The sequence below is a fragment of the Eptatretus burgeri genome, chromosome 5, assembly GCF_056783735.1.
Source record: "Eptatretus burgeri isolate ZD-2024b chromosome 5, Ebu_testis_v1, whole genome shotgun sequence".
Classification (NCBI taxonomy): Eukaryota; Metazoa; Chordata; class Myxini; order Myxiniformes; family Myxinidae; genus Eptatretus; species Eptatretus burgeri.
In genome coordinates this window covers 123,911,509-123,932,599 of record NC_140965.1, presented here as the reverse complement: position 1 = coordinate 123,932,599, position 21,091 = coordinate 123,911,509, and the positions used below count along the sequence as shown (strand labels likewise).

The 21,091-nt window shown below is 42.3% G+C and overlaps 1 protein-coding gene and 1 long non-coding RNA gene across 6 annotated transcripts in view; one reads left to right on the top strand and one right to left on the bottom strand.

Moving 5' to 3' along the window:
- Positions 1-21,091, top strand: part of BICC1 (BicC family RNA binding protein 1) — a 360,705-nt gene that overhangs the window by 65,527 nt on the left and 274,087 nt on the right. The window contains exon 1 of one of the 5 annotated variants that reach the window (XM_085883539.1): positions 16,858-17,117. The exons of the other annotated variants lie outside the window; for them this stretch is intronic. The gene's annotated coding sequence lies outside the window, so the exon portion shown is untranslated. Of the gene's footprint in view, positions 1-16,857; positions 17,118-21,091 lie in introns of those variants that run through there. 5 annotated transcript variants of the gene reach the window in all.
- LOC147027278 (uncharacterized) lies at positions 13,382-16,556 on the bottom strand. Its single transcript, XR_015058759.1, has 4 exons — positions 16,426-16,556; positions 16,186-16,216; positions 14,176-14,382; positions 13,382-13,583 (listed from the first exon to the last, which is right to left on the bottom strand). It is a non-coding gene; the product is annotated as an uncharacterized LOC147027278 (long non-coding RNA).

The following is a 21,091-nucleotide window of genomic DNA, read 5'->3' as shown; positions in this document are numbered from 1 at the left end:
AAAGGTTAAGGATGGATTCACACGAAACTTGGTGGACATGCTGGGTGTGCGACAAGGATGAATCGATTACATTTTGGTGAAGATCTGAATCCGGATCCAGATGCGAGAGTTATTTAATTTTTAATTTGCAGATGACACAAAGCTGGGAGGTAAAGTGGATCCCAGAGGGGGTGGTGATCAGATTCAGGAAAGCATTGATACTTGTATAGATTTGGCAAAAGATTGGCAGATTGAATTTAACCTGAGCAAGTGTAAGGTGTTGGGGATGGGAAAGAATAATGAAAATAGAGATTACAGGATGCAAGGGGTAATTTTGGAGTGTGTCACGCAAGAGAGGGATCTGGGGGTGGTAATAGATATGGGAGGTAAGCAGGCAACATAGTGCCAGGCAGCTATAGGTAAAGCAAATAGGGTTTTAGGTTGTATTCAGAGGGGGATCGTTTACAAATCAAGAGGTGGTGTTAACATTGTACAGGAATTTAGTGAGAGCCACATGGAGAATATTGCATGCAGTTTTTGTCACCACAATTCAGGAAGGACATAGATGCCACAGAGAAGGTTCAGCGCAGGGCTACTAGATTGATTCCCGGCCTTGCTAGACTCAGCTATGAGAAGCAGCTGAAGGAGACAGAGCTTTATACACTAGAAAGGAGGTGATTACGAGGAGACATGATCGAGATGTTTAAGAAAATGAAAGGTAGAGATAAAATAAGTGAAGTTGAATTATTCAACAGAGTAGACAGTGATAGGACCAGGGGCCATAGCCTGAGAGTAAAGAAGAGGAGAGTTACGATGGTAGTAAGGCAGGGGTCTTTCACTCAGAGAGGAGTTAATGCATGGCATGGTCTCCCTGGAAAGGTAGTGGCAGCAGAAACAGTGGATAACTTTAAATTAGAATCAGATAGGTATCTTGAAGTTATGGAGATATGGGGATGTTGATAGGACTTTTTGGTAGTTTGAGCATTGATTGGTGATTGTGCACATGTGTACCGAGAGCGGTTGGTGGTGGTCTTGTCAAGGGGTGTTGTGTGTTGGATGTGTTTTTTACCCAATGCCATGCCCCTTCCCCTGAGGGGGCGGGGGGAAAACAAAAAACAAACATAAAAAAATATAAAACACTTATAACAAATAAATGTATTTTGTATTTTCTTCTTTTGATCTTGTGTTGATAAATTAGTGTGGTGTTCACACAGGCATGATTGGCTGAATGGCCTCCACCTGTGACTGATTTCCTTGTATGATTGATTCTTCACCATTGCCGGAGTTAAAACGATATTGCGTGATATCTCAAAAAGTTGTGGACGGATTCGGATTGAACTTGGTGGCCATGTTGGGTGCATGATAACGATTAATTGTTTCTATATTTGTGAAGATCTGAATTCAGATCCCTATCTGAGAATTTTTCTCGTGATTCTTCACTGTTGAGAGATCTGGCCAAAAACGATATATAGTACAATATCTCAAAAGGTTATGGATAGATTCACACAAAACTTGGTGAAAAGGTTGGGAGTGCATGAGGAAGAATTAATTCAATTTTGTTGAAGATCCGAATCCAGACGTGGAAGTTGTCAAGAATTGGGAAGAAGTTGTGTTGTGGATGGATTATGGTTCTATGAAACCCTTTCAGCCCCTTTACACCGCTAAGACCCCGTAAACCCTTTTGAATATTCGACCCCTTAAGATCCCTACTGAGTGCCATCTCGTTTCGCCAAGTGTCACACTGTGAGTGATATTTCATTTGTTTGTTTGTTTGTCTGGGCGATATCTCAGCCATTCTTTGAGCTGGGTAAGCTGAAATTTGGGGACAAAAGTGAAGATGTGGTTTGCCAAAAACGGAATTGTTGTATATTGCTCCTTCCCAATTCCATATCCAGGTGATGCATGATGCCATCGCCAGGCGCCGAAGGAAGGGAGTACTCAGTTTTCACTCTGTTTGTTTGTTTTTCTTGTTTGTTTGTTTTCCTTGTTTGTTTGTCTGGGCGATATCTCATTCAATATTTTCTATCCAAAAGCGTTATCGTAATATGTTTAATTTTGTTGATATTTCTATTCAATATTTTGCAGCTTGATAAATAAAATGTTTTTTTTTTATCTGAATGTGTGCTTAATTGTGGTTATACAATAGATGTATGTTAGATCCCAAGGAGCGCCAGGTACCGTTTTGGGAGTAGGGAGGGAAAGGGTGGATGTGGGAGGAGGGAGGGGAATGGGTGGGGTGGGAATACAGAGGGGTGGGGGGGGGGGAGGGAGGGAAAAGACGTGAGAGCAGGAGGGAGGGATCTGGCGATGCCGAGTACTTTTGGGGGGAGGAGGGAGGAGATGGATGGAGTGGGAGTCTAGAGGGAGGGAGGGTGGGGAAATGGTGGAGGAGGGAGGGTAAAGGGGTGTGGGAGTCCAGAAGGGATGGAAAAGGGTGGAGGTGGGAGGAGGGATGGGGAAGAGGTGGGGGGGGAGTCTGGAGAGAGGGGTGGGGTGAGAGGAGGGAGGGGCTGGGGTTGGATAGGCAGGGGAGTTTGGGGTAAGGAGGGGAAGGGTCGGATGAGGGACCCGGCAATGCCAGGTACCTTTGTTGGGAATAATAATGATAATAAAAATAGGACCGTGCATCCTGAAGCTCACCTGAATCAGGAGCAAGTTACTCAAACCTCCTACAGACCTCCTTTGAACCTGATTTTTTAATGCCGTGAAAAAACATTGGCACATCATTGGTAATGAAGGTTATGCTCAAGTTTCATTGAAATCGTTTGTGTAGTTTCTGAGAAGAGAGGAAATACCTATTCTTTTTTGGGAGGTGGTCAAGCACCCCCCCCCCAATAAACCCCCATACACCCTGATTTTTTTTAATGCCATGAACAAACTTTGTTACATCATGGGTGATGAAGGTTGTGGTCAGGTTTCTTTGAAATTGTTGATGTGGTTTCGGAGGAGAGAGAGAGCAAATACTACTTTTTTTGAGGGGGGATCAATCCCCTTGAAGACCCCCCCATACACCCTGATGTTTTTTTAATACCGTGACCAAACTTTGGTACATCACAGGAGATGAAGGTTGTGGTCAAGTTTCATCGAAATTGTGTGTGTAGTTTCTGTAAAGTGTAGTTTGGGGTATTTTTGGTCTTTTTGGGTCCTTGGTGTTTTTTGGGTCCTCAGGATAAGGAAGGATGGATGCATACCGAGAACGTGCTCTTTTTATGTATTGATAAAGGAGGCGGGTACGAGGGGATATGTGGAGATGTTTAAGATAATGAAGGGAAGAGACAAAATAAATGCAGAATAATTATTCAGCACAATAAACAGTGATAGGACCAGGAGTCACAGCCTGAGAGTAAAGAAAATAAGAGTTAAGATGGTAGTAAGGCAGGGCAGTTTTACTCAGAGAGTAGTTACTGCATGGAAAGGTCTCTCTGGAAAGGTAGTGGCACCTGGAACAGTAGATAAATTTAAATTGGCACTGGAGATGGAATGGTATTGGGATACTGGCATGACTTTTAGGTAGCTCAAGTATAGATGGGTGATTGTGTGCATCTGTGTGGGACTTGTGAAGGGGTGGTGTGTGGTCAATGTGTGTTTCTCACCCCAAAACCACTTTCCCCTGCTCCGCTCCCCTGAAAAGAGAAAAATAAAACAAAAAAGTTTGCTATTCTCTTTTTTTATTTAAATCTTCTTTTTCTTTCTGCTGCTCCCGTTAGGGGTCGCCACAGCGGATCATCCGTTATGATTCGCATAATTATTTGGCACAGGTTTTACGCCGGATGCCCTTCCTGAAGCAACCCTGGCCACCTTCTTACGACACAGGGACATGGTACACCTATCACAGGGATATGATATGGTACTCACTTCGCCGACCTCGGAAGGATGACAGGCTGAGTCAATCTCCTGGTGTGTATTAATTCAAGCGGCCAACGGGGATTGAACTCAGGACCTTTTGGATCCCAAGCCGCTACCCTAACCACCACGCCAAAACCAGGCTTCTTTTTTTTATTTAAATAATTAAAATAAATATATTGCCCCTTTTTATTTTGATACTCTTGCGATATCCCTGGGCATGCCACATTGTGTCATCCACATTCCTCTCCTCATTCCTCCAATGAAATTGCTCGTTTGAAATGAATGAAATTGAAATTGCTCTCCATTGAAAAAGGTTTTGATGGATAAAATTTGTCTGTTGTTGATGTGGTGCAGGTATGATGAGCAGAATGGCCTACTCCTGCATCTAGTTTCTTTGTGTATCCTTGTGTAACACTGTGTGGGGTATCCTGTTCCATAAACTCTCGAGTTTAAAGTGTTTGCATGTTTGTGTGTTATTCTTTCATAGCTGAACCGTAGCACGGATAGAGGCACCAAATTTTGGATGCAGGTACTTCAGAATCTGGGCATGGTTGTAAGCCACAATATGTTGACCGAAATGACCGTTTTGAGGCCACCAAAGGCCGCTATAAAGTGTATGTTGAGATGTGAGGTCAGCCAGTGCTGCCACCAGCCTGCCGGCAAAAGGTAACCACCATGAGGCCAATAACTCCAAAGCTTTTCAATTTCCAAGATGTGCCGGAAATGGGAAACCCGAAGTCGTTTTTTTTTCCCGGTGCAGCACCAGATACCCAGAGAAGTAAGTCAACAAACTTTCCATTCGTACCACAAAATTTAAACATGCATTTCAATAAAATAGACATTATCAAGGCTTTTCGACTTGCACTCCTCAGGATAAAAGCGCAGGCTGATGAAGAAGAAGCACCAAACTGTCATTTTTAAGTTGAAATGTAATGTTCTCAACGTTGATTGGTTGAGAACGAAAGGAAGGGATTACCTGGTCGGTGGAACCAGAGAGCATTATGAATAATGAATAGGCGGAGATGAATCACCAAAATAATGACAAAAACGTAATGTTAATTAGCTGAGGTCGAGTTGCGGGGTTGGTGGGGGGTTGTTTTCATGATGACTCAATGTTAACTGTGGTGCAGTTAACACAGTCAAGCCATCATAGTCAGAATAGATATCAAGTTCGGACAAATTCTGTCTCAAAAGAATTGGATGGTTGATCTGATGAACGTGGCCTCCATTGCACGAATATTTTTTTTACGAATTTCCGTGCCAATGTGATGCTAGGTACGTGGGCCGCACACCTATGAGATTAAAGGACCGTCTTGAACAACACACGTCCCTTTGGGGATCAGACGGGGTCAGTCAACTGAATAGAGAGAACCAACTCGGGCTTGTAACAATGTGCATAGTACGGCAACTATTCTCTCTGCCTCTGCAATTGGTGACCATTTACTGAATAATCCTCAGTGTGCAGAGCAATATCATATTGGCTGGTATAAAAATCCTGAGTAGAGGATGCAGTTTAGCTGACCTTCGTGCAATGGAGGCCACATTCATCAGGTCAACCAATCCCATTCTTTGTAGACAGAATTTGTCCGAACTTGATATCCATTTTGACTATGATGGCTTCACTGTGTGACTGCACCACAAACATTGAGTCATCAAGAAAACTACACCCCCCTCCTCCCAACTCGCTCTCAACTAATTATCATTATTTTTCCACTGGTAATTTGGTGATTCATCTCCACTTAATCATTATTCATGATGCCCTATGGGTCCACCAACCAGGTAATCCCGTCCTTTCTTTCTTAACCAATAAACGCTGAGGACATTGCATTGTAACTACAGGGTGCCCCACAGAAAACCAGGAAATTTGGTACAGTTTATTTAAAACAAAACAAAAGCAAACTTAGATGTAGTGTAAAACAATCACCTCACGTTGAAAATTTGATAACTGCTGCATTCTGAAATAAAATAAAAAAACGGTTAGAAAATTTATATGTTAGTTTATTGATATGGTAAAATATGGCAAAATAAATCTCAAAATCTCAAATTTCCTGATGTTCTGTGGGGCACCCTGTATATAAATGAAAGTTTTGTGCTTCTTCTTCATCTGTCTGTGGTTTTATCCCGAGGAATGCAAGTCGAAAAGCTTTGATAATGTCTCTTCTGTTGAAATTCATATTTACAAGTCAGTAAAGAAATAAAAAGTAAATAAAGATAAGACATCAAATTTAAGAGATTTAAAAACAGTAAATAATGAAGTTGTGTGAATTTTAAAAGGCAGGAAATTCCATCGTTGAGGTATATACGGGGTGTTCCAAAAAGACCAGAACAACTTTGGTTGTAATGCACTTGTGCTTGGTTGACCGATACTTTTCTGTTTATGACAACTTCCAATGTACTTCAACCTCTTGCACCACTCTCTGATACTAGTCCATGATGGCAGATCCTTCCATACCTTGTACGGAAATGATGCTGAACTTGCGTGTCAGATCTCATCTCGATGAACCATTCAAAGCACTGAGCTTTCTCCTGTGGTTTCACTATTTTCTTGTACAGTAAACCTCCAGACCTTAAAATAAAGAAACCTTTATGAGGTTCTGTATCATACAAAATATAGAGTATCGTTGTATCACTTGTGGTACTAAATATATTGAGCAAAGTTGTTGAGGTCTTTTTGGAACACCCTGTACTCTATCCTGAAAATGCTCACTCACCAAAAGTCTTGATTCTATTTCAAAGAATTATCAGGATATTCTTAATGTTAAACCGCAATCCTCCTGCAGATTGTGAGATGTGACTCAGTCAGAAATGTCAGCAGGAGTACATTTATTAGTTTATTTTCAAAGTTAAGTGAGCAGCAATATTTTGGAATCTATATGTTGGTGTGCAAGGAGCCAGTGAAGCATCTTTGAGTATTGTGATCAGGTTTCTGATCTTTAACTAACAGCTTGGCTGCCACACTCTCAATGAGTTGTAAGAGCCTGAGAGAAGATGCAGGAAAGGCTGTAAACAGAGAATTGCAGTATTCTATGCATGACATTATAAGTACATGAACCTAAGTTTCCGTCATCCAAGGATTTAAGCAGGAGTGGATCTGGGCAATATTATGCAGATGGAGAAAAAATAGATTAACATATTTTAAAGATGGCATGTGGAATATAGGGAAGTTTTGGGTCCATGATAATGACACCGAGATTTGAAACCACGAAAGCAGAGATGGGGTGATATCCAAAAATGTCATCATTTAGGGTTTGATCTTTTTAAGAATGAATGGAGATCCAAGGATCAGCAATTTTACCAATGAGAAACTTTGCCAAACATAAAATTTTATTAGGTGTCCAATCTTAGCTTTTACTTACATCTCTTTGTGCTGGCAATTTCTCTTCACTTTTAAAATAAGAGAAACGTTAACCTGGAATATGCTTTGAAATTGCTGGTCAGTAAAGTGACGAGAATGTTGCATTCCTTCAGAGATTAAAAATCCACCTGCCTATTGAGGTCCAACCATCGATTACATCCATAAGAATCCATAGATTACAGCATCGTTATCACCACCACAACTCGGGTGACTTGAGTGATACTCTTTTATATCCTTTGGGTTACCAGTTTTGTATTTCCATTTGAACATATGACTCATGATGCTGTGGTTCGAGGTTCACATCCTTTAATTTATTATGCTGATGTCTACGTTACGAATAAAATGTCCTGGTAATTCATGGAAAGCATACTGATTCCTCCTTATGTGTTCTCATGTCTCGTGGGAAAATAATGCACAGATACAGGACAACATGAGCAGAGGAGTTGCAGGTGAATGTGGGCACAAGGTTTCATTGGGTGCAATCTTTAAAGCTCCTTTCAATAAAGCTGCAATAAAGCTCCTTTAAATAAACCTCTTTTGGCATTGCGGTTCTGGTTTTTGAACTTTGGTAGTGTCTTCATGGTCTCTTTCTCAAAAGATAAGTTTTCCTGGTCATTTTGTGCCATGTTTTTACAGTTATTTTGTTGTCTCCATGTTTACTGTGTTTATAGTTCAGTTTTGCTTTAAAACTTGTGCCAATTTGTGAGTATTTGTCAGACTTTTCATATTGGGTTCTTTGAGGCCTAACTTTTTCCTAGTTTGTGAACAGAATCATGTTAATTGTTTTTCTCCTTATTACCTTCAGCTTTTTATTTTCACCACAATCCCTCAACCACTCTTTCAAATCCTCCCAATTATACCCTCTGTTCAATGCTTTTAAAATAAAAACTAAAACTAATCTTTCGCTTCTTACCTTAAACCTCCAACCCATGTGACCTCCTCCTCCTGCTCCTCCTCCTCATCCTCCTCCTCCAATTTGCTGATCCACCTTTCCATTCCCACTTTGATCGTGAAGGTATTTACCATACACCTTCACAATCTTTTTTCAACCTTTTTCCTTGACATTATCTCTCTTTTACTGAACCTTAATTTTTTTTTAACTGCTTTAAAATGTTTCAACTTCATTTTTCTCTCATGTGGATTACTCTATTCTCTCATAGATCATGACTCTTCTTCCTCTTCAAAAGGCTGATCTCAATTTGATCTCTCAAACATTCCATCTCAAAAAAATTAAACTCTTACAGCTGTTCCTCTCTCCATTCTCTTACCTCGCCATAATTCCACCCCTACTCGAACGTTTTTAAACATACCTGACTTGAAAATCTCAAGATAGAACTTGCAATGTGTGTTCAGATTTCATCAATCATTCCCTTTGTCAATTTTCAGTGCCAATTCACCACACCTCCTCAAATCTATCTCCTCCTAGCAGATATCTCACTCTTTCAATCAGTACACTCAACATCTCAAACATGCTCTTTCTTTCCTCTCATTACCCGTTCCCCCCCCCCCCAAATCTTGTTCCTCCCCCCACCCACTCCAGTCTTCAACATACCACTACCCAGTCTCATCCTTCCCCTCTCCCCAACCTCTCCCTCCTCCCCCATGGCTGTGCCATTTCTCATCATCTCCCCTCCCTCTCAAAGCTTCCTTCTCACCCCTACCTTTCAAATGAGCCGCCTCTTCCCTCATCAAAGCAAGCTTCGTTCTCTTCCCCCTCCAAGCTTCCCCTCACCTTTATTTCTCAAATATCCCTCCTCACTCCTCCCATTCAAATCTCCCCCCTCACTTCCACTTCTCAAAATTGCCACCCCCCACCCACATCCACAAAGCTGCCTCCTTCCCCTGCCCTTGCTCTTCAAACTTATTCCTGCAACTCCTCCAATCTTATACTTCCCTCTAAACCCTCTGTTACTACTCCCCACAGTGCCTCATCCCATCACTACCTATCCTTTCTTCCTCCTCCTCCTCATCATTCTGTCCTTTTCCCGAGCACTTCTGCAATCTTATGTCAACAGCTGTTGTTAAGAGCTGTCAACAGCTCTCCCTACCTCTCCTCTTACTTCGTCTTACACCCCCCCTTTCTTCTCTCCTGTATCCAAAGCCTCCTCCCCTCACTCTTTTAATGGTGTGGACTTCAAACATCTGGGGTCTTCGCTTTAACATTACAGACCTCCCATGCAGGTTTCCACTGACAAATCAGACAGAATCTGCTTAACGTAAACTTTCCTCCGTCAAGACTTCTCCAACTCCTTGGAATATCTCTTTCGACATCGCGACCTTTAGATGTGGTCTGGTACCTTGCATTGCTCACAAAACTCACTTCTTACATTATCCAAGGCAATCTCCTATTGGCTCACGGACTTCCTCTATGATTGCAGTCAACGTGCGCCTCTCAATATAATTGTCTCATTTTTAACCTCCGCCATCTTCGAAGATGGATGGAGGTTACTGTTTTCACCCCTTTCTGTTTGTTACTTACGAAATCTAAAGATTTCGTAAGTATATTGATGCCTTCCGTTTCTGTTTGTTTGTTTGTTTGTTTGTTTGTAGGCACGATAACACGAGAACGGAAGAAGCTACCAATGTCAAATTACACCACATGATTCAGGAGGGTGATGGCTAGGGCTGATTAGATTTTGGTCAAAATCAGTCGAAGGTCAAGGACACAGTGAGGTCAAACATCCAAAAAATGATAACTCGAGAACGGAAGAAGTGACCAATGTCAAATTACACAAGGTGATTCAGGAGGGTGGTGGCTAGCGCTGATTATATTTTTGTGAAAATCGGTCAAAGGTCAAGGTCACAGTGAGGTCAAACATCCAAAACATTCTATTTTTGATGGTTTGGTACAGAATCATCGAAGAAACTTCTGGTTTACGTCGCAACCTTCTCGAGAGACAGCTTTTATTTGACAAGGTCAGAGGTCAAGTAGACGATTTCGTAAGTACCAGTCTATGACTGCTTGTTACTTACAAAATCGAAAGATTTCGTAAGTATATTGATGACTTCCGTTTCTGTTTGTTTGTTTGCTTGTTTGTTTGTAAGCACGATAACTCGAGAACGGAAGAAGCTACCAATGTCAAATTACACCACGTGATTCAGGAGGGTGATGGCTAGTGCTGATTAGATTTTGGTCAAAATCGGTCAAAGGTCAAGGTCACAGTGAGGTCAAATATTCGATTTTTGATGGTTTGGCACAGATAACTCGAGAACGGAAGAAGCTACCAATGTCAGATTACACCACGTGATTCAGGAGGATGATGGCTCGTGCTGATTAGATTTTGGTCAAAATCTGTCAAAGGTCAAGGTCACAGTGAGGTCAAACATCCAAAAAATGATAACTCGAGAACGGAAGAAGCTTCCAATGTCAAATTACACCACGTGATTCAGGAGGGTGATGGCAAGTGCTGATTAGATTTTGGTCAAAATCGGTCAAAGGTCAAGGTCACAGTGAGGTCAAATATTCGATTTTTGATGGTTTGGCACAGATAACTCGAGAACGGAAGAAGCTACCAATGTCAGATTACACCACGTGATTCAGGAGGATGATGGCTCGTGCTGATTAGATTTTGGTCAAAATCTGTCAAAGGTCAAGGTCACAGTGAGGTCAAACATCCAAAAAAATGATAACTCGAGAACGGAAGAAGCTTCCAATGTCAAATTACACCACGTGATTCAGGAGGGTGATGGCAAGTGCTGATTAGATTTTGGTCAAAATCGGTCAAAGGTCAAGGTCACAGTGAGGTCAAAAATTCAATTTTTGATGGTTTGGTACAGAATCATGGTAGAAACTTCTGGTTTGCGTCGCTACCTTCTCTAGAGACAGCTTTTATTAGACAAAGTCAGAGGTCAAGTTGACGATTTCGTAAGTACCAGTCAATGACTGCTTGTTTGTTTGTTTGTTTGTGTGTTTGTTTGTTTGTGAACAGTATTACGGAAAAACTCCTCGACGGATTTCGACGAAACTTGGTGGGGGGGGCTAGGTATGTTCCAAGGATCATGCCATTCAATTTTGGACATTAAATAAATGCCCCCCCCAAAAAAATTGTTGGAGAATTTTTTTTTCATTTATGCATGTTTTATGTGATTTCCAACCCCCCCCCAAAAAAATTGAGAATTTTGTTTTGCGTTTCTGCATGTTTTAAGTGATTTCCAACCCCCCAAAAATTTAGAGAAATTTTTTTTTGCATTTCTACATGTTTTAAGTGATTTCCAACCCCCCCCAAAAAAAATTGTTGGAGAAAAAAAATTTTTTGCAACTTTTTTTTCAACAAAATTTCGATTTCTTTTTTTTTTTCATTTCTACATGTTTTAAGTGATTTCCAACCCCCCCCCCCCCAAAAAAAAATGGAGAAAAGAACTATAACTCTGTCAGCACTGTTGACATCATATTTAATGAATAAGATATAAGGTTCACTTGAGTGACCCAGCTGTATTGGCGGCGGAGGTTTTTCACTCTCCCGAGTGGTCCCCCTCTAGTTTCTTCCTGTCAAGGCAGTGGTCTGAGCCCTGTGCTTTTTCTCATCTTCATCAATGATCTCTCCGACTCTGGAAAATCATCTTTATCTTTTTGCTGATGACTCCACCCTTTGCTGTACCATCTATCATCCCTTTGATCAACAGGCAGCAGCCTCTTCACTCTCTGCAGATCTGGATAAAATCACAAGCTGGTCAAACACGTGGAACATGTCTTTCAATCCTGACAAATCTCATACTCACTATGTCTCTCCTAAAGGACTATCTGGAAAATCCCCCATCTACTTTCTCAACAATACTCTTGAAGAAGTTCTCTCACTCAACCTTTTGGGTCTCACTATCTGCCATGATCTTTCCTAAGAAAGCCATATTTCTCAGGTGGCCTCCAAAACTCGTCACCGACTGGGCATCCTCCGTTGTATAAAGCCCTTCCTTGGCACACCTGAGCTCTTCCTCATCATCCTCGTCCTCCCCCTCCTTCATATGCAACACAACGCTGCAGGTTGCATCATTGGCTGAGGGCATGGTTGTGCTGCTGATGCAATGCCCTCTTACCAGTGTACTGGAACTCATTTTGCTGACCTTGGAAGGATGAGAGGCTGAGTAAACCCCACCTGGTTTTAATCCCACAACAGACATGGGCTAAAACTCAGGACCCTAAGATCCCAATCCCAGCACCCAAATCAGTAATCCAACACCAAGCTACCTGAGCTCTTAATCACATACAAAGCTTTCATCCGCAGTTTGATGGAGGATGCTCTCCCCTCTGGGAGAAACCTCACACTGAGCTCCTGCCTCATACCAAGCTCGACTTTATGTCGTGGAAACCAAGACTTTTAGGATCATTGGTATCTCCCGTGATCGGCGTGATGGAGCTGAGTCTTTGGGTCTTTCACTCTCTCACCATAGGCAGGTCGGTGGTCTTTCTATCTTCTCCCGACTCCTCTCTGGCCTAGCACCCCCTGCTCTGTCTGTGTGCTGTCCCCCTAAAATATTTGCATGGCACTCAAGGTGTGTCAGCAACCCCCTTCTGGTGAAACTGCCAAAGTGAAGAATTATTGCTAACTTTCACTCTTCTCATTCTGCTTTTTTCCTGCCTCTGGTACAAACCCCCACCCCCTCTTCAATCTCACTCTTCTCTCCAGGTCTTTGAAACAGATGTTCACCACCATCTCATATCTTCCCCATCCAAAACCATGATCTTTTCTACCCCTGTTAATCCACCCCAAAACCACCCCCCCTTCATTTTCCCTGTAGTATCCATCTTTTTTATCCCATGTACCCTGCCCCATCCCTTCCACAGATCTCACGATGTCCCCGTTCCCTACTGTTGTTGTGCTTCTCTATCCCCCCCCCCTCTTGTCTCCTGCACCTTTTCTTGTATGTTTTGTGTGTTAGCTGTTAAACAAGCCTCGTCAAAGTATCAAACAAAAAAAAGCTCAGATTTACGAACGGGAGAGATGACGAAGTAGTGAAGAGTGGTTCTCTTGAAGGCCTGGTGTGAAGAGACAACAGATTTCTGAAGATGGTTCCACATGCGAGAGAAATTGTGTCAGAATGAATGGAGGTGAACATTAATCTTAGATTTGAAGATATAACGAGGTAAATGTTTCTGTTGGGAACACCAGCAATCTGGAGGTACAAGGGTTGTTCAGATGTTGGGAGGAGCAAGACCAGAATAAGTCTTGATGAATGATTCGAAAGTTACAAAATTATGCACATGGCAATTAAAAGTTAGGTTCATGTTTCTGTAATGTTTTATTTTCTAACCTCCTGTAAAGTTTGAGGAATATTTGAGCGATAGTAATGCTTTTTTTTCGTAGCTTTGGCCTTGCGAAGCATCGCCACCAACCACGATGATAGCTGGATGTAACTAGCTGTGCTGATGTTTCTGGAACCAAAATCACAACTGATGTTTAAGTTCCTTCTGCAAGGGCAAAAAATAAAATATCATAAATGCAAATACATCTTGTTTTTTTTTTTATGAAGCATCTAATTCCATTTCCATCAAATCATTAGTCTTGCTGTCCAGTTTGTTGACTTTCCATTGACCTTTAATGGAAATTTACATTTAAACTTCCCTCCAGATCTTCAAGACAGCTCTCCACCATCTCAGATCATCTCCAATCCAAAATTATGATCTTTTATACCTCCATTAACCTTCACCAAGTCTATCGCTTTTCAACTTTCAATGTTTTCCTTGAAATTTTCCTTGTGTATCCATCTTGTCCACCCCTACCCCACATTCTTCCCCAAATCCCTTATTTGTCAAAGTCTCCCTTTACTTTGTCCCCCAACCCTGCTATTGGTGTGCTTCCCCCTCTCATTCCATTGTTCCTTCTGTTTTATTATGTCTTGATTCAATTCATGTTCTTGATCCTCCATGATCCTCGACTTTTTATACAAAATATAAAAGAAAAGCTGCAGTCAAAAGACTATCCATGAAAAACTTTGATCGTAAATGATCACCTGTAAAGATAACTCATCCTAGGAAATTATTTCGTTAGCTGTTCATGCACCTGGAGTTGGCTGATGAATTTCCATGACCTTGCAGTTGAAGACAATATTACTTCTACTCTTCATGCAGGTTTTCTTTCATTTACATTGGAATGCTATTGACGCGTTTCTGCATGGTTCATCGATGTCAGCTCGAAGGGGGTCTTAAAACATTAACCAGAAGTGGTGCATCCTATACTCCTCCATGGGCAGCTCCATCTTGTTCTGGACTTTTGGGAAGTTTTCCAGAATGACATCACATAATTAGTTACTGGTGAGCCAGACCATCTCATTCTGCCATTGGGGCAGAGATAACAGCAAGAAATTATTTGAGAATTAACGATGATGCCAACTTTTGTCATCCAATGGGGGGAAAATAACTTCGCAAACATTGTAGAAATTCCAGATACGCATCTGTTTGAACACTGATTAAATACTTCACTTTCGGACGTTTAATTAAATCTGGCAAAATCGCTGAAATACTCCGGCAATTCATTTAGTTATACAAATGAGTATGTTCATCAAGTATGTAGGTACAAATAAGAACGTGTGTGTGTGTGTGTGTGTGTGTGTGTGTGTGTGTGTGTGTGTGTGTGTGTGTGTGTGTGTGTGTGTGTGTGTGTGTGTGTGTGTGTGTGTGTGTGTGTGGCCGTTGCCTCCACATGTGGGTGGGTTTCACATTGTTGTAGCAGTTTTATTTATGAACAGATTTTAATGAAACAAACTGTAAATGAAAGTGTCCAGTGAGGTTTTATGGATAACTCTTTAAACCTGCACAGATGCTCCAGCACTGTCAACACATTTCCTTCATCGGACTGGCACATTTATTACTGCTGATCGAAACGTTTTCAGGAATGGTGGTGAGAACATTGGGTATTCTCTCCTCCGGTTCATCAAGGTTTTTTTGGCTTCATGCTCTTGGACACCACATCTGTCTATCATTTACATTTTTTTTAAATTAAAATCGGTTCATAAATATAGCTGTTTCAACAATATAAAATTGGGTATCGACTTAGCATTCACCCTGTATGTATATTATAAAGCAGGAGTGTCTGTCCGTCTGCCTGTCTGTCGCCAAACTACTCCCTCAGTATTGGAGCTTGTCTCATCAAACATGGGTGCAAATTAACATTTTTACCCACCGGCCAGCAGGGCCGGTGACTAGAAAAAAGTTACCGGCCCAGCAGAATTTCTACCGGCCCGATAAAATAAAGACAAAAGTCACAAATTTGTTGTCAAACACTTTTAATATACTCGCATGAGAGAGTTTGAAGAGTGAGGTTGGTTGGATGAGTGAGGTTGGTTGGACGAGTGAGTTTAATGGAGGAGGTTGGGTGGATGAGTGAGTTGGATGGATGGATGAGTGAGTTTGATGAGTGGGGGTATGATGCAGGGAGGAGGAGGTTGTGGGTGATGGGGGGAGGGCAGGGGGGTTGTGAGTAGTGCTGGGGGGGGGCATTTTGCATTTTTGTGGGTGATGGGGTGGTTGTGGCTGATGGACGATGGGGGGCGGGGGGGTTGTGGGTGATGGACGATGGGGTGGAAGGGGTACTACTCATCCACCCAACATCACATATAAACTCACTCATCCACCAAACCTCACCCATTCACCCAACCTCACCCATCAAACTCACTCATTAACCCAACCTCACCCATCAAACTCACTCATTTAACCAACCTGTGAGTGTTGGGCACAGATAATCAAAAAGTTTAATACGATAACGATAATCCGGTAATTATAATACAAAGTTATCGGAAGTTAACGATAACTACTTTTTAACAAATATTCAAAAAAACAAGGGAAAAAGCTTCAAAACCCATAGAAAAGGCTTATTTATGCTAAACCCAAGAATAAAATAAGCATTATGCGTCTTTTTAGAGTCTATGAGTCGTCACACACACACAACACACACAACACACACAACACACACAGCACGGTTAACCGGACAGAGTCCAACATGCACTGGGAGGTTAACGGGATGGGTCAAGGACACAATGTGAATCCAACAAACAAATTAATATCCATTTCTTACCGAAAGACCAACGGGAACAGGTCCGCGAACGCTGCGCACACAAACAGGAAGGCAACGTTAATTCAAACATGAGAGGAACGACCTTACAAACACACTGAGAACAGTTACAAACATGGCGCGATGGTATCTCCACGCCTCAACACTCATGTCCGATTGTCCGTCGCTCTGCCGAAGGTTAGACCGTCCTTGTGTTTGAATTAACCGATCTGTACGTTTCCCAACCTTGACCGAACCCAGTACCTGCAGAGCCGAGCAGCCGCATGGCTGAGGAGGTCGCCATTGCAAGGCTTCTTCTTCTTCTTCTTCTTCTTCCATTTTTCTTCACACGGCGGCCTGATCCAGCATTATCTTGTAAAACAAGTAATCTATAATCATGTACATTTTTCTCCTCCTTGATAATTAGTTCAGCGAAATGCGACCCGGAAACAATTAAAATGTTATCGGACAAAAAATTAACGGACATTATCAGACGAAAAAATCGAGTTATCGGAAGTTAACTGGTCCGATAACGATAAATGGAAGTTAACTTACGTTAAAAAAAAGTTAACTTCGATAATTATCTGTTATCGGATTATCGCTTTTGTGCCCAACACTGCAACCTGGGCATGAGAAAATGCGTCCAAACCGTCAAATCTCGCGCAATCTCGCGTGATTTGGAACGAGATGAAAACAGACAAAATGGCCGCCGCAGAATTACCGGTGATTTCTGCGGACAAAAACAGGAGTTATAGTTGAGAAAACTAGTAGAGAAGCTAGTACAAATTGTACAAAATAACAGGAATCACCGATGATTCGCCAGCCGGGCAGGTAAGGCAGTATTGTGCACCCGCCCAGCACAAAAGTTAGGCGCCATTGGCGACCAGGCGGCCGTTAATTTGCACCCCTGTCAAACCTTTGGTGGAACTTTTTGGGGTTCCAGCGGATGTCTTAAGGTGGGTGGGAGGTTTCATAAATATCTTAATACAATTATGATTTTGACTTTCGATTTGTACGAAGCTGTTCCCTATCCGGATGTAATGTCCAAATGGCGTTTCTCTTGGTTTACCTCACGAGTGTTTATAATATTGTATTTTGTTATATTAATGATATAGTATTAATTTGTGATTGGATTGATGCTGGTTGGAATGAAAAAAGAGAGACAGAGACAGAGACAGAGACACAGACAGAGACACAGACAGAGACACAGACAGAGACACAGACAGAGACACAGACAGAGACACAGACAGAGACACAGACAGAGACACAGACAGAGACACAGACAGAGACACAGACAGAGACACAGACAGAGACACAGACACAGACACAGACAGAGACACAGACACAGACACAGACACAGACACAGACAAGACTTTTTGACTTTTCTTCTCCTTTATTGCAAGGAAGTTCGTACAGGCATCAAAAAAAAAAAAACAACCAGGAAAGGAAGGGGTAACAAAGAAGTAATGTTTAAATTTATAAATTGATTGTCAGAGCACCACCAACCATGCTACATAAAGATTGCTTCGCACACCACCGGTTTTTAAATAAAACAAGATCTTCAATTTCAAACTCAAAAAGAACATGCGATGTAACCAATGCTTTAAAAATAGTTAAAACGTCATCCGCGAAAATGTCAGTGTTCTGCAGTTTTCGTTTCCTCGATAAATAGATGGCTAGTTTTGCCTCAGAACACAAAAAGTTTGCTAAAAGACATTCATTTCTACATTGCTAAAAGACATTGAAACCAAATATAAAAATAGCTCCACAAAGCGGGCGTAACACAGCCCATGCATTGCAAAAGGAAGCAGTGATATCACGATGATGCAGTCAGTTAGAGCACGTTGGACGTCATATCGAAAATCAATCAGACTTCAAGATGGCTACCGTGGCAGCTGGTGAAAATTGCAGTGCCCCCATTTTCGAAAGGAACCTTCCTCTACTCAACTCCAACACACACACTGCAAAAATACATTTAATCGGACAAGCCAAGCCGTTCTCGAAATTGACGAAAACCAATTTCAAGACAACTGCCGTGGTGGCCACACTGAAAATCGCAGCGCACCCATTTTCGAAAGGAACCTAACCTAACTCAACCCCAACACACCCAGAAAAAATGGATTAAATCAGACAAGGCGTTCTCCTCAATCGACGGAAACCAATTTCAAGATGGCCACCATGGAGGCCACATTGAAAATCGCAGCGCGACCATTTTCGAGTGAAACCTCCCTCTATTCAACCCCAACACACCCTGCAAAAATGGATTTAATCCGACAAGGCGTTCTTGAAATCGACGGAAACCAATTTCAAGATGGCTGCCATGGAGGCCACATTGAAAATCGCAGCACGCCCATTTTCTAGTGAAACCTTCCTCTACTCAACCCCAACACACCCTGCAAAAATGGATTTAATCGGACAAGGCGTTCTCGAAATCGACGGAAACCAATTTCAAGATGGCTGCCATGGAGGCCACATTGAAAATTGCAGCGCGCCCATTTTCGAAAGGAACCTTCCTCTACTCAACCCCAACATACCCTGCAAAAATGGATTTACTCGGACAAGACGTTCTCCTCGAAATTGACGGAAACCAAAAGTTGACAGACGGATGGACACCCGCCCAGACAACGCCTATGATGACAATACCCCTTAGCCAATTCGGGCTGAGGGGTAAAAACACAATGTGTTAAAGTCAAACCGAGCCCTTGGATCACACGCGACGTAATTCCAAAAAGCGAGGCCAACCTTGAACATTCAATGAAAATGTGAAAAATGGTCTCTGGGGTGTCGCAAAAGGGGCACAATTCCGAGTTTTTCAGGTCATATACGGTGGGACAGGATGTTGTGCGCTAGCCGCCATTGTAGATCGCCTGAGCGCTTGACAATCGGTTCTTTATACATCACCTGCCATTTAATTGTTGTGGAAACGTTAGCTTGAAGCAGCGCTTGCCAATGAGCTTGTGGCTCTGCAGGTTTGCCAGGAAAAAGAGTGAGAACACATAGATTGTACACTGAGGATTTCTCCATCTGGTTAAAAAAAACCTAAAACTTTGAAATAAAATTAAAAGATTTGGGAAAGGACATTGGGATAAATTGAGGGCATCTTCTATGTCTGGGTCCCATTTTAACCCGGTTTGCTTAAAAGTCCGTGAAATCACAGACAAAATTCGGCCAATAACTCTGATGGGCCTCACACTGGTGGCCATGGCAATATCAGCAGCTGGCTTCCATCTATGTACAAGGGGGTTCCTGAGGTGTTTTACTCTGGTAACGCCAACATCAATAAACTTTTGCATAAAAGATCTGTCACTACAGACCCCATCAAAAAAAAAATTAAAAATATTGGTTCATTTAAAAACATCTGAAGGGAGTCAGCACTGGTATCACGGCGAAAAGAAACAGCCTGCCATGCTTCCAGCATGCTTCGGTAAAACAGAGGGATCAATGTCATATCCACGTGCTTCGTATCAAGAAGAAAAAGCTCGTCACCATAACCGAGTTTCCCAGCTTGCTTAAGCAAGCAATGGGCAAAGGCTTTCCATGGGACGTCGGAGTATAGAAGCCTTCGTACTGAAAGGAGGCGAAAAGCCATCACTTTGCTCGTCACATCTATTCGCCCCTGTCTACCTTCTGCAGTCGGCAGGCTTAGTATTCCTGGCCGGAGCCAATGCTTCCCCCCCCCAGAAAAAATCTGACATCAACGTGACAATATCCTCAAACAGAAAATATTCACAGAGGAGGAACTAAGAATAAGACATGAGCAAACTGAAGAGGCAATTGGACGTGACGTAACGGCATGTGACGAAATATCGGAAGTTATTGGGTTTTTTTGTTTTTTTTTTTTAAAACGCTGCCAATACGCCATTATATGGTAGCTATAAATTAGAAACACGTTCAGTAAGTTCTGTGGTTGTCCGGAAGACGTCAATCAAATACGTCAATATGCGTTGGAGGTACGTTACACATAGGTTCAAAGCATGTTACTCATAGGTTAAAAATAAGTTTTGGATAATAAAATAATAAAATAAGTCGCGGAACGTGTGAGTCATATGCTGGCATACGTCGTAAAATTTCAAGCATGCTAAAATTTGAGGACAACCGCAAAGTACAACGATGAAAGCCAGCGTACTACGGCGTATGGCAGTGTTTTTCAGCGTGCTCAATGCTATCAAAACTTACCCATAACGTATTCGACGTTTGCCAGCGTTTTAGACAAATTTTTCAAAAGTCGGCATACGCTGGCTAAATTGTCAAGGTGTGACAGCGCCTTTACATGACGGGGTCTTTCAGGAAGGAAAGCAGGGAATTTGAAGGAGGTAGGTTTGGTGTGGATTAATGGGGATGGAAAAGATCATGGTTTTGGATGGGGGAAGATTAGAGATGGTGGTGAACAGCTGTTTTGAAGACTTGGAGGGAAGAGTGGGAGTGAAGCGAGTGTGGGAGTTTGTTCCAAAGGTGGGAAAAAGAGGAATGAGAGAGTGAATGTGAGCAGTGATTCTATTATTTCTTGGTAGTTTTACCAGAAGGGGGTTGCTGGCGGACCTTGAGCGCCCTGCAGAAATATGGGGGAGGGGGTGAGACAGAGCAGTGGGCCGGGGGGACGTGAGGCTGGAGAGAAGATGGTAGAAGACAGAAAGACCACTGAACTGCCTGCGGTGTGAGAGTGAGACCCAAAGTCTCAGCCTCATCGTGGGAGATACCAATTATCCTTAATTCCTTGGTTACTACAGCGTGAAGCCGAGAAAGGTGAGATTCGGGAGCACTAGCCCAGAGGGGAGAGCAGTACTCCATCAGGCTATGGATGAAAGATTTGAATGTGGTTAGAAGCTCAGCTGTGCCAAGGAAGGACTTTGCATGATGGAGGATGCCCAGACGGTGACTGGCTTTCGAGGCCAGCTTGGAAATGTTGCTTTCCGAGGAAAGACCATGGCAG